This window comes from Anabrus simplex, chromosome 1 (assembly GCF_040414725.1).
Source record: "Anabrus simplex isolate iqAnaSimp1 chromosome 1, ASM4041472v1, whole genome shotgun sequence".
In the NCBI taxonomy this organism is placed as follows: Eukaryota; Metazoa; Arthropoda; class Insecta; order Orthoptera; family Tettigoniidae; genus Anabrus; species Anabrus simplex.
In genome coordinates this window covers 790858842-790873927 of record NC_090265.1, presented here as the reverse complement: position 1 = coordinate 790873927, position 15086 = coordinate 790858842, and the positions used below count along the sequence as shown (strand labels likewise).

The following is a 15086-nucleotide window of genomic DNA, read 5'->3' as shown; positions in this document are numbered from 1 at the left end:
AACTGTATAAGACACATGATCGGGACTTGTACTTTCTGTAACATTTGTTATGTAGTACTTTTCGATAGGACCGATAATCTAGGTACCTATTTAAAAAATTAAACTCTGGGCACCTTCACCTAAACTACCATTTAATCCAGCGTGTATAAAATCATTTATATCCTAGACTGCAGTATCTTATTTCCAGACTTTACAGACCCATCATCATTAAATTCTGTGACCCATTTTCTCGTGGTTCAGCGTCGATATGCACTTAGCAACAAAAAAGGAAATTCATGAATATCTCTGTTATCACAGCCATACGGTAAAAATGTGTAAGACATAAATAATCGGAAATTTAATTCTGTATAACTTTAGTTATGTAGTGTTTATCGACAGGACCACTAATAACATGAATATTTGAGAATTCAATTTTACGTCTTCACCTCAACTACCATTTCACTCAGAGTGAATAGAATTATAGCCTAGATTGTAGTGCATCATTCTCCGACTGAATATACCGATTTTCATTAAATTCTCTTCAGCTATTTTCTTGTGATGCGCGTACAGACAGACAGACAGACATGACGGAAAATTTAAAAGTGCAAATCCTTGTTTCTGTGGACACCACCGACACAGAAATACCATTCTTTTTTCAAAAAAATATGAGCAATGTACAGAAAAAAATGAATGAAATGGCGTATGGCTTTTAGTGTCGGGAGTGTACGAAAACATGTTCGGCTCGTCTAATGCAGGTCTTTTGATTTGACTTCCGTAGGCAACCTGCGCGTCGTGATAAGGATGAAATGATGATGAAGACGACACATACACCCAGTCCCCGTGCCAGCAAAATTGACCATTTATGGTTAAATTTCCCGACCCTGCCGGGAATGAACCCGGGACCCTGTGGCCAAAGGCCAGCACGCTAACGATTTAGCCATGGAGCCGGACGAAATACTAGTATTATATATAGATTAGGTCAGTTTTACGGCCGGATGCCTTTCCTGTGTACAGGGAAGTATTCACTATCGTGTGTTTCTATACTGGTTTGTAGTGTAATGTGTTGTATGCAGATTAAGAAAGTTATAAATGCAAACACGAACGAGTTAGAGAAATTAACCAGAAAAAGTTAAAATCCCCGACCCGGCCGGGAATCGAACACAGTGCCCTCTGAACCGAAGGGCCAGTACGCCGACCATTCAGCCAAGGAGCTAAACCCAGTTATTTCTGGGGTCGCTGGAGCCATGCAGGCTTATTTGAATTTTGTTCCGGGATTTAAAGCCGGATGCTCATTCTGACGCCACGTATATTTTTAGACGAAAGTGCATTTCCACGATCCGATTCGAACCTCAGTCTTCCGGGTGGGAAACCAGCACGTTCGGTCCTGGCTCAGTCCGGTGGTATTTGCTCAGATACATCAGCCTCGTGTCGGTAGATTTACTGGCACGTACCGTAAAAGAGCTCCTGCAGGACTAAATTTCGGTACCTAGGCGTCTCCGAAAACCGTAAAAGTAGTTACTGGGACGTAAATTACTAATTACATTATTATTATTATTATTATTATTATTATTATTATTATTATTATTATTATTATTATTATTATTATTATTATTATAAAATCTTGCTACTAAGTCGTCCGCCATATGCAAACAAGTCTAACAAAGAAAAGATAACCAACAATAGTTTATCGTTACCATTTAAAGGAAAAGTAACCAGAAACAGAACGGTTAGTCACTCGAGTTTTGGACAGTCATACAGTGAGGAACCTGTGAATCAAAGATATCTTAAACTTATAAACAAAGGAAGGTGTCTAATATAGTAGGAAATTACTAAAATTTCAAAGATAAAAATGACATTCCGCCATCTTACAACATATACAAATACACAGTGACCCTGGGGAGGATCCAGATGAAAATTAAGAAAAATAGCTTTGTGTCAACATAAATACGTTGAAATTTGTTAATATCCTTAAATTTTTCAAGATTTTTCCTGTATTTTCACTTCTGCCTTGTTGGACATTCTCTTATCAAACCAAGTAATATGGACCTTGTATTGTATATCAGAACCCCATATTGACCTTCTAACAGTGAGGATATTTTAATTCTAGACCTTTTTGAATAAATACGTTTTAAGCATGTGGACGACCTTACCAAATGGTGGACATTTTCGTATAGTGGAAAGTATGAAAGTGATATCTGATCCATTATTATTATTTTCTTATGGAATGCGCCCGTAATGTTCCACGCTGTAGGCTATATTGTGACAAATTGTCTTCTCTACATTACCAATAGAAAATACGAACTATGTGAAACACTGTAATTCTTTATTCAAAGTAACAACCGAATATCGCAAATAAATGCGGTGCCCTAGTATAAACTTCCTTGTCATTTCACACTGCTAAGAGTCAACGAAGACGTCCCTAATTCTACGACTCAAATGCCAATAGAACTCGACTTTGGCTAAAACATAACGAATGTTATCACTGCGTCATCTAAAGTGCCTGTCATTTTTGTTATAACTGCCCATTTACTTGTTATTTGATTTTTAACTATCAATTTTTCTGCAGATAGACTTTCCTCTGTTTTCTTCCATGATCGGAGGAAGTGGCTTGGCAGGTAGTAATCAAACATAGTGACATGTAGTGACATTACTAAGGATGAAAATCACATAAATCAGAGTATTAATGAAAGTGCTAGTCGCTTAGCAACCCGCTAAGTATAGAAAGTATAGCGGGTTAGGGTAAGCCTTCGCCTGCAATTATTTCAGTGATCATTTAATGATTTGATTTTATGATTACTCAAAGTTGGCTGAACTTGAAGACCTATCAATGTCTCATGATTCACCGGCAGGTAATTCCCGAGGGAATAAAACAAAAATGGAGCAAGTCGGTCCAGTAGAACGCACTTACGGATTTGCCAAAGCTGTTTTTAGTAATTTGTTTCATATATAGATAATTATTATTAATACAATTGAATACACTGTTATCTCTTCCAGACAATAATTATGTCAACAGGACACTTCAGATGAATAATTTGTCCAGTTACGGCAAGGTGTAATGGATATTCTATTAAACTAACCTCGCCGCCTCGGCTAAGCAGCCTCTAAGCATAACTGTGAGTGAATGAGGTCCGGATGAATGTGGATTCGCTCAGGAAGTCGAAAAATTTAGAAATAAGATTTCCATTATAGACATGATACAGGCTTTTGGGCTTATGCCGTGTCAAGAAAATAAGGTGAAATTCTTTACGTTTCGCAGAGAACTTTGCTCTGGTCATCAGAAGAAAATCTCGACTGTCCACGAGAAAGGCTTCTCAAACAATGAGGTTTGAATTTAGACGTTGTAATATAAGTGGAAATGGTAAGTTCATTCGTCACCAGATGGCGTACCATTTCCACGTACCATGAACGCATCATTTCCACTTATATTACAATGTCCAAATTCAAACCTCATTGTTTGAGAAGCCTTTCTCGTGGACAGTCGAGATTTTCTTCTGATGACGCAGAGTAAAGTTCTCTGCGAAATGTAAAGAATTTCACTTTATTTTCTTGACACTGCATAAGCCCAAAAGTCTGCACCATGTCTGTAAGTACGGGCCGCGAAAGCATCAACCAACGGTAAGATTTCCATTGCTGGAAAGGCATATAGCCCTAACATTTATAAAGCCTGTACAAAAAAAGAGTATCGTGTGAATTCCTGGGGGCATAAAGCTAATCACTTAGTACCGACGTTAAGGATGTTCTAGTACTACAAAGGCATTGATGAAGATGGTTTTGGTGTTTTGCTATATTTTTCTTGACAATACGGTCATGTAATTGTGCTTTCTTTCTCATTCTTATTCTGATCCCCAAATGATTCCATTTCCAAGTAAGGACTGGGTAGCTATGCTGGCGGTGCCGTTAACCTTGCAAAAACTCGATTCCTGTCTTAACTCCATTACAATACTAAACACGTCCACGATACTTCAGCATGAACTTATGAAGTTCGACGGTTCATTCACTCAGTTTTGTTTCGCGTACAGAATAATAACGTCGTCTAAGAAGATAGGAAGTTACCAGTTTCGCTTTGTAAATGGTTTACAAATAATCTTATTTTCATGTTTTGCCATGCCAATGACCTGAGTTCCTTGGCAGTAAACTACCGAAACATAGTTCAGGAGCGTCTCGTCTTAAGGATACCGAGCTCGATAGCTGCAGTTACTTACGTGTTGCCAGTATCCAGTATTCGGAATATAGTTAGTTCTAACCCCACTGTCGGCAGCCCTGAAGATGGTTTTCCGTGGTTTCCCATTTTTATACCAGGCAAATGCTGGGGCTGTACCTTCATCAAGGCCACAGCCGCTTCCTTCCCACTCCTAGACCTTTGTTATCCCATCGTCGCCATAAGACCTATCTGTGTCGATGCGACGTAAAAAAGTAGTTCGTAATCATTGTTCATTGTCGTGGTAAGGGTAGGATCGATGGCCTAGATGTTAGACCCCTTTGACCAACAAGCATCATCTTAAGGATCATATGAAAATCATGGTAATCCCAAGCAATTGAAATTTACACGATATTGTACGATGAAAACAAGATTAATTTTGTGTACGATGAAAACGTATTTTCGAAATCGTAAGTGCCGACTCACTTCCCGTTTTCATTGATTCACGCGCCACGCCAGGTGATCTCAACGCCGTCTTGCTGTAGGCCTAAGTAAGGCGAATATGAGCACAATTCCTGTGATCACTGGAGGGCGGATTCATATGCTCTAAAAACGCAAAATATACATGCATCTATGCATTAAAAAGTGCCTGTTGCCATTTCTTGATGGATGCAGTATTTTTGTCTCTTGGCACAGGCCAGAGCAAAGTGTAGCTTCCACCGAAGTCCCAGTCTCATCAATGGCTGTGACAATATGGAAGCTGCTGGGGTATGAGTGGTGCTGAGTAATGACATTTGGAGCACGAATAGGGTCCGAGTGTTATGAAAGGTGTTGCTCATAGGGTCAGTCGTGCTGCAGTGGCACCTTCTGGTCCAGTGAGGAATGCAATGGCAAACTACCTCACTCCTCATCTTGCCTAGTACGCCTCATTTGAGCTCTGCCATTGGTTTTTGTGGTTTTCCTATAACTGCACAGCCTTTGGTGGTGCTATCTGAGGATCCAACCAGCCTCTGGGCTGATGACCTAACAGACAGATGCACTAAAAAGCACCAATATACGCACTATTGCATACTCTGAAAACACTTGTTTTTTCTCTGTTTATAATGTTGGGTCTCCAAATATCAACTGCTGAAGCAGAATTCTGTTAGCTGTTTTTTTCTCTTCTTTTTTTCTTTTGGCGTGATTGCTGGTGGTTACTGGTCTTCGTACAATCAAGGAATGATAACGGCTCCGGAGAACTCGCAATGCACTAAAAAGACTTGCCAGCGTCGGCGCATTTTCCACAGATACTGAATAACACGAAAGATTAAGGGCAAAGATAAGTTAGAACTACAAAATATTTGTCTGGACTGGTTACGTCCTGCTAGTGACAAGACCATAGAAACAAAGAAAATGGTGGCATTATTTAGTTTCAGGCTGTTTCTGTTTTAATTCTTATATATAAGTAAATAATACTTTTTTGGGGCGGGCAAGTTGGTCCCTGGCAAGCATTGAGGTCTCTGTTACTTGAGGTCTCTTAAAACATTATTTTCCTATGATTCCAATATTTGAACCAAATACCAAAATCCCACCGAAAAAAAAAAAAAAACCCATTGTGAAGTTCTTGTTAATAGTGTCGACTGTCAACAACAATGCATTTTAAATCAATCAATCAATACTGATCTGCATTTAGGGCAGTCGCCCAGGTGGCAGATTCCCTATCTGTTGCTTTCCTAGCCTTTTCCGAAATGATTTCAAAGAAATTGGAAATTTATTGAACATCCCCCTTGGTAAGTTATTCCAATCCCTCACTCCCCTTCGTATAAATGAATATTTGCCCCAGTTTGTCCTCTTGAATTCCAACTTTATCTTCATATTGTGATCTTTCCTACTTTTATAAACGCCATTCAAACCTATTCGTCTACTAATGTCATTCCACGCCATCTCTCCGCTGTCTGGTAGCGAACGGAAGTTTTAGATATTCATTTATTTGCATTGTTGTACCGATTTGAATATCAGGATACAATATTATACGTTGTTTCACATAAAATAACAATAAAAATTGCAATTGTGTGTTTACATGCGCATATCTCAAGAATATGCTCGTACAGCCTCCGTGGCTCAGGCGGCATAGCTGACGCCGGCCTATCGCCGCTGGGTTCCGTGGTTCAAATCCCGGTCACTTCATGTGAGATTTGTGCTGGACAAAGCGGAGGCGGGACAGGCTTTATCTTCGGGTACTCCTGTTTTTCCCTGTCATCTTTCATTCCAGGAACACTCTCCAGTATCATTTCATTCCATCTGTCATTCATTAATCACTGCCACAGAGGAGGGCGACAGGCTTCGGCAGCCGGCGCAATTCCTGTCCTCGCCGCTAGATAGGGGCTTCATTCATTCCATTTCTGACCCGGTCGAATGACTGGAAACAGGCTGTGGATTTTCATTTCATGTCAAGAATATGCTCGTATCCCGTATATATGCATGTATCCTCATTAAAGACTGTGACAATTCAGAATACGCATGTCGCGTTCCCAGAAAGCCTAGAACTTTCCAGTAGTTTGAGTGAATCCATAATTTATGAAGTCAGACTTTTTCTTTCAAATATCATTTTCTTTAATGGCTATTCACTTTGCCTATTGACGGAACAAGACAGTTTCCGAGTGTATATAAATGATATGAGTAAAGGAGTGGAATCGGAGGTAAGGCTTTTTGCGGATGATGTTATTCTCTATAGAGTGATAAATAAGTTACAAGATTGTGAGCAACTGCAACGTGACCTCGAAAATGTTGTGAGATGGACAGCAGGCAATGGTATGTTGATAAACGGGGCTAAAAGTCAGGTTGTGAGTTTCACAAATAGGAAAAGTCCTCTCAGTTTTAATTACTGCGTTGATGGGGTGAAAGTTCCTTTTGGGGATCATTGTAAGTATCTAGGTGTTAATATAAGGCAAGATCTTCACTGGGGTAATCATATAAATGGGATTGTAAATAAAGGGTACCGATCTCTACACATGGTTATGAGGGTGTTTAGGGGTTGTAGTAAGGATGTAAAGGAGAGTGCATATAAGTCTCTGGTAAGACCCCAACTAGAGTATGGTTCCAGTGTATGGGACCCTCACCAGGATTACCTGATTCAAGAACTGGAAAAAATCCAAAGAAAAGGAGCTCGATTTGTTCTGGGTGATTTCCGACAAAAGAGTAGCGTTACAAAAATGTTGCAATGTTTGGGTTGGGAAGAATTGAGAGAAAGAAGAAGAGCTGCTCGACTAAGTGGTATGTTCCGAGCTGTCAGCGGAGAGATGGCGTGGAATGACATTAGTAGACGAATAGGTTTGAATGGCGTTTATAAAAGTAGGAAAGATCACGATATGAAGATAAAGTTGGAATTCAAGAGGACAAACTGGGGCAAATATTCATTTATAGGAAGGGGAGTTAGGGATTGGAATAACTTACCAAGGGAGATGTTCAATAAATTTCCAATTTCTTTCAAATCATTTCGGAAAAGGCTAGGAAAGCAACAGATAGGGAATCTGCCACCTGGGCGACTGCCCTAAATGCAGATCAGTATTGATTGATTGATTGATTGATTGTCTCTGTGACACGGGTGACAGGAGGAGTATTGTGTGTGTCGAACTTCTGGTTGACAGTCTTCGAAATCCAAGTATTGGAACTGCGGTATTTTCTCTAAGTGTTGTGTCGCGACTTTATCATATTCTTGAAGTGCCTGATTGGGACTTTGTTATTTTCTGCGAGCATCGTGTTGGAACTTTGTCATATTGACACATTGGAACTTTGTTATTTTTCGTGTGTCGTGATTGGACTTTGATATTTCCTTAAAATGCCATATAGGAACTTCGTTATTTTTCTGAAGCGTCTCATTGAACTTAGTTATTTTCGCCAAGTGTCGCGGTAAGACTTTATTATTTTATTAAGGTGACATACTGGAATATTGTCATCGGAACTTTATTTTCTTCGATTGTCGTGTTGGGACTTTAATATTTTGACACATTGGAACTTTGTTATTTTTTTGAAGTGCCACATAGGGACTTAGTTATTCGACGACGATTGAAAGGACTTTGAATTTTCACGAGTGTTGTGTACCACATGGACCTTACGTTTCTAACTTATTTGAACTTGTATTTTGTGAATCAATTTCTGGAACATTGAAATTTTCCAAGCGTGTAGGATGAACTTGTGCCCTACCAACATAAACTTTCGGGTGAACGATATGACTTGTTTTCCCAAGTGCCTCATTGAATTTACGTCTTGTAAAGACTGTGAAACTTAGGGGACGTTCAACATTACGTTTAATTGTGCAATATGCAATACTTTCCATGTGCTGCACTGGGACTTGTGTTTTGATTCTTATCCTCATTAAAGACTGTGACAATTCAGAATACGCATGTCGCGTTCCCAGAAAGCCTAGAACTTTCCAGTAGTTTGAGTGAATCCATAATTTATGAAGTCAGACTTTTTCTTTCAAATATCATTTTCTTTAATGGCTATTCACTTTGCCTATTGACGGAACAAGACAGTTTCCGAGTGCTATGTATTCAGTTCATTGCCAATGTGTTTTAAATCTTCAGAAACTATGCATTAAGAACTGTGGTGACTATAATCCTCTAGAACATTCCAATTTACATTAAGCTTGCGTTATGAACTTGCATTTCTACCGATACAAAGTCAAAATAATCTTGTTCTTCGAGAGATTATTCCAGAACGTTTTGATTTAATATCTAGGGTGCAGTAACCATAATTAAAAGGTCATATCTGTTCAGACAGTGCCATGAATGTGTGGAGTGCCGTGCAGAAAACTCAAGTGTGAATTACGTCTCAAATCGAACCCAGGAACGTGTGCCAATCTTCGAGACATTCCAGAACGTCGAGACATTCCAGAACTCCTCATCCGAGTAGGTGTGGTCCCTGCCCGGGCGATGTCCAGCGCCAACCCAGGACTCGGAGGTACCAACCAGCCACGACACTTCCATGCTGCTGTACGAAGGTGATATGAACTTGCTTTTGATGATCAATAAACTCAATTTATCAAAAGAATCTATAAAATTGATAACCCCTCTCTGTACCATCTCCAATGATAAAGCCACTCCCTATCATAAGATCCATGCTCGTTAATTTAATATCAAGCGCCTTACAGATATGAACACTTTTTACGGGTACAGTATGTATGTATGTATGTATGTATGTATGTATGTATGTATGTATGTACACCCACCACGAGAAAACGGCTGAGGAGGATTTAATGAAAAACGGTATGTAGTGTCCGGGAATAAGTCGCTACAATCTAGGCCATAAATAATCTTATTCACACTGAGAGAAATGGTAGTTTAGGGGAAGGCCTAACATTTAATTCTCAAATATTTATGTTATTAGTGGTCCTATCTTAATGAAAATTGGTATGCAAAGTCGGGAAATAATTCGCTACAATCTAGGCCATAAATAATCTTATTCACGCTGAAAAATGATAGTTTAGGGGAAGGGCTAAAATTGAATTCTCAAATTATTGTGTTATTAGTGGTCCTATCTACAAATACTACATTACTAAAGTTATATAGTATTAAATTTCCGATCATTTATGTCTTATACATTTTTACCGTACCGACTATGATAACAGAGAAATTCATAAATTTGGATTTTTGTTGCTAAGTCCATATCAGCGCCAAATCACGAAAAAATGGGTAAACAGTATTTAATGAAAATCGTTATTGTAAAGTCGGGAAATAAGGAACTACAGTATACGCTATAAATAATTTCGTAAGACGCCCTAATATCACAGAGTCGAAAGAAAACTAAATGTGAAAGCGTACAATACAGAAAGCTCATAACATTGAACAGCAATAACATTGCATTGGCCATTGTTTGTTGTGATGTGCTTTGTGTTTTCTGTTGCCAGTCATGTCCAATAGATGGGAATACTGCTGTATACCGAGTATTTTTTTTAAATACGTCGCACCGACACACATAGGTATTATGGTGATGATGGGATAGGAAAGGGCTACGAGTGGAAAGGAAGCGGCCCTGGCGTTAATTACGGTACAGCCCCAGCATTTACCTGGTGCGAAAATGGGAGATCACGGAAAACCATCTTTAGGGCTGTCGACAGTGGTTTTCGAACCCACTACCTAAGGATGCAAACTCACAGCTGCGCGTCCCTAACTGCAGGGCTAACGGCCAACTCGCCCGATCGTACCGGGTATAACAGCCTGCCTGAATATTGGCGAGATATTTAACGGAACAATGGCAGAGGAGTGTTCACGGCTGTCTGCGGCCTGGTCATTCCCGCGCTGGAACTTTGGACTGTTAGATCGGCATCGTAGTACTGTTCGTTAAGAGTGAGAAAATGTGCGGTTTTCCATTTGAGCGAGTATTTTATGTGATAACATTGCTTTTAATCCCCACATTCCTACTGACGTTTCTGTAATGGGCTAAGTTAACTGTAGTTAGGAAAACCATAAAAACAGTCTTTCTGAGTATCCCGTAGCGGAGCACGGGTACATCAGCTAGTATTACCATACAATTAGAAACCATAGTTTGAGTTTTTTCACTAGTGGTTTAACGTCGCAGTAACACATGGAAGGTTTTCAGTGACACAAGGATGGAAATGTAGCGTCCGTGGCCTTTATTAAGGTATAGCCCCAGCCAGCATTTGCCTGGTGTGAAATGATAACCCGCGGAAAATTATATTCAGAGCTGTCGACGGTGAGATTCGAACTCACCATCTCCTGAATGCAAGCTTACAGCTACGCCACCCTTACCGCAGGGTCAACTCGCTCGGTTATTTAGAGACTAATCGCGTAATCAAAATGAATTTATTATTCGCCTTAATGGTCTTATCAATATGTGCTACAGACTGACGGAAACGCGGAAGTCGGAAACAACATCCGGAACACTTCTTCAAAGATGCTGTGACATGCTTGTTTGCACTTTCAAGAATGGTTTACCGAGCTCGATAGCTGCAGTCGCTTAAGTGCAGCCAGTATCCAGTATTCGGGAGATAGTAGGTTCGAATCCCACTGTCGGCAGCCCTGAAGATGGTTTTCCGTGGTTTCCCATTTTCACACCAGGCAAATGTTGGGGCTGTACCTTAATTAAGGCCACGGCCGCTTCCTTCCCACTCCTAGCCCTTCCCTGTCCCATCGTCGCCATAAGACCTATCTGTGTCGGTGCGACGTAAAGTAAAATAGCAAAAAAAAAAAAAAAAAGAAAAAAAAAAAAAAGAATGGTTTACGAGTTGGTGCAAGACCACGAATGGTTTAAATATCGTCTGAGGTAAAGGAGCCAGCTAAAGAGAAGACGGCTGGAAGGATCTTGGAAAAACGTTTCATTGAGCTGCGTGCACTACACACAAAGCAGTCATCTCCGTACAGGCCATGAAGACTCTGGGAGAGGTGGAAGGTAAAGGCTTCCACTATCCGTAACCTCGGCGCTTGGTGGGGTCGAGTGGTTATCTCTAAGCCCGAGCCCATTTGCCCACAGATTCATGGTACTCATTTTTGGCGTAGGTGAGTGAACCTCGTGGCCATGTGTACTTCCAGAAGTTGAAAACTCGTTCCTTAAATTTTTCAACTTCGAACCCGCGTCCTTCCGTGTGAACCAAACACGTCTTTATCAACTCAGTGAGGCAGCCCCTACACCAGGAGGGGGTGGGGGTGGGGTGTAAAACAGTCATCTACATGAAATCTTAAAAGGCATATCAGTGATATCACCATGAAATCAAAATGCACGGGTCCCTAGTGTTCTCTAAACAGTTTTATAGTGAAAGAAAATGCAGCTCCATTGTACAATGTCTTCTTCTCTTGTATGTCTTCTAATTTGTTATTTGAGACATGTCCCATGAAAAACGTACAATAAAGTTCTACTGCATCTTCATTATCGTGATATGTCTTGCCTGGATTCCCTAGAACTGATAGGTATTTTCCTCTTACGTGATAGGCGTTTTCCCGCTATATTACAGTCGTGTATTGAAAAAACAATGGAGACACGAAGACCAAAGGTAATCATTACTCAGAAAATCAGCAGCATTGTACTTCTTTTATAAAAATAGTTTTTCGATCTTGTTTCAGTGAGTAAGACTCAAATAAAACGTAAAGGGTCAACAAAGAAGAATAATTTTTCAAAACTGAATATCAGGAAACCACTTAAAAATAACAGTTTTGAAATTTCCAAACATACCAAATATGTAAACTTTTACCCTGATATACACGCATACAAATGTCGGGAAATTTTTTACCTGTGGTCCTGACAAAAGGAAATGTTCCATTCGTCCATAGTCGAAAATCACTGATCTCATTCGCCAGAATTATTGGGTTCCGTACATAAAATTATTTTGTAATGTCAAGCTCGGGTTGGGCGGATATACTCGTACCCAGTTTCCATGTTCAGGCTTGGTTTCCGGATCTTCAATATTTCCCTCGTTTTCATTTTGAACCCTAACCTCGTCATCATCACACGGCAAATCCTCAACCGAACTATCGTTATTTCTGACGGAATACACTTCTTCATCATCTTCCAACCACTTAACCACTCACGGATACCACCGGATCTACAAGTATCCATCATTTACTATAAAATACCATAAGACAACAATATATCTATAGTTGGGCGCACGAGAGTCGGAGTCTGACATTTGAGCGGCGAAAGCAGTAACTACGAAGTATACTGCGTTGTCGTAGTTACCTCCATCTGCAGCATATCACCCTTTCATACAGGCTGAGTCCGACTCGTTGGCTGAATGGTCAGCGTACTGGCCTTCAGTTCAGAGGGTCCCGGGTTTTCGATTCCCGATCGGGTCGGGTATTTTAACCTTCATTGGTTAATTCCAATGGCCCAGGGGCTGGGTGTTTGTGCTGTCCCCAACATCCCTGCAACTCACACACCACACATAACACTATCCTCCACCACAAAAACACGCAGTTACATACACATGGCAGATGCCGCCCACCCTCATCGGAGGGTCTGCCTTACAAGGGCTGCACTCGGCTAGAAATAGCCACACGAAATTATTATTATACAGGCTGAATATCTAATCAAATATGTAGGCCTAATGCAATTCAAAAAACTTGGACCCGTTCCTAAGTCCGTGCTAATAATTCCAGCATTTAAAACAGAACACGTCATTGCCGATAAATATTTTCATACTTACTATAAACTCAAAAAATGCACATGTTAAAAAGGGAATAGAACTGTACAACTAGCCACTGATTAACTTACAAAACATAAACTAACTATGAAAATAATATTCAGGAAACAAACACGTAAATAATTACATAAACCAGCAACAACTAACACAGCTAACACATTACCACTCCGAATAATATCACAAAAGCGACTGAGAGCAAGCCAACCCACGTGGCGATAGCTTCCTTAAATGTGGCATCTCTGTTATTGTTGCTGTAGCAACAGACCATTTTCGAGCAGCGTTAGTCAACTTTTTGTCGCCGGTGGCGCTAAAGGTCAGACTCCAACTCTCGGGGACCCAAGTATAATACAAATAAGCAGCAACCTCGGTCAGACCTCAACCGTAAAGCGCAGCAACCCAGAACTACGAAATGAAAATAATATCTCATTTGTTTTACAACCAGCGCTCAGAATAATCCACTACGGAAACCAAAACTGCAATAGGTACGAAGCTTGTAATGTCTCCTTTCGAGAATTTAATTTAATTCATATTCAGTAGATTTTAAACTACTCGTATTTCTATCAATTCGCGACGACGACTGCATTATTACCACTACATAAACAAACACAAAATAGGCATTACAGTTTTGCATTCAAATACCTTTTAGGCTTGTTTCCTCACATACAGTATGTACCTATTCTATTCGTACGGGCTGTTTGCGTTAGTACCTCAACGCACTGCCAGAAAATAATAAACTCAAAAGGATTTTATTCACTGAATACACATTCAACAAAGCCTTCAGAAAACATATATCTACTATATCTGTTTACAACAATGTTAACAAATCATACGGCTTCTATTAAAGAAAAGCCCGCCCATAATCTTGTATCTTTCCTATTCGTACAGGCAAATTGAATACTTGAAGTAAACAAAAAATAAAGGGTTCCTGGAACATTTTAGTACCTAGTGAAATATTCCCTAGCCTTTATAACTGCCTGACATCGTCACCGTATTGAATACACTAATTTCTTGCACATGTCCGGGCTGATTTTCTGCCATTCCTGAAGAATCACACTTTTAAGTGCCTCCTTCGTAAGCACACCTTGCCTACGGATATTCCTCTTCAACGTAGCCCAAAGATGTTCGATGGGATTTAAATCTGGAGACCGGGGAGGTGTTCTAAGCTGCTTAGGATTGTTCCAGATGAAGCATGTCTTATTAATTTCGGCAGTGTGTTTTGAGTCATTTTCATTCTGGAACATATAAACAGGTGGCATCCCCATTTTTTCGGCACTCTGGTTCACGTTTGCCCTCAAGGATTGCATTATAGCCCTCCTTATTCATTATTCCGTCAATGAAATGCGCGTTACCCACACCTCTGGCTGACATACAGCCCAAAAGCATTACAAACCCACCACCTTATTTTACATTTGGAAGTGTATTTGCCACATCACTGTCCGTATCAATTTTTCTCCATATTCTGTGGATGCCATCTGACCCAAAAAGGTTTATTTTTGTCTCATCAGACCAGATAACATCATTCTAGAATTCGTTCTCCTTATTTATATGCTCCTTAGCGAATGTCATTCTAAGCCGTCTGTTTTGTCTACTTACGTATGGCCTCTTCCGAGGGATTCTTCCATAGTACCCATGCCGATACAGATTCCGACGGATGGTGGAGTTGCTGATCTTCTTTCCAGTTCGTTCCCCCGTGAGTCGCCTCAATACTGGTACATTTAATTTGGAATCTGACTTAATCGGCCGAACAACAAACCGTTCTTCCCTTTCAGTTCACTTTCTCCTGGGTTACCTTGGCGTGTTCTTTATAGTGCCATTGTATTTACATTTATCAACTAC

General features: G+C 40.2%; 1 protein-coding gene across 2 annotated transcripts in view; it reads right to left on the bottom strand.

Annotated features, from left to right (window-relative positions):
* Positions 1 to 15086, bottom strand: part of LOC136857530 (putative leucine-rich repeat-containing protein DDB_G0290503) — a 356474-nt gene that overhangs the window by 80457 nt on the left and 260931 nt on the right. The window lies entirely within an intron of this gene.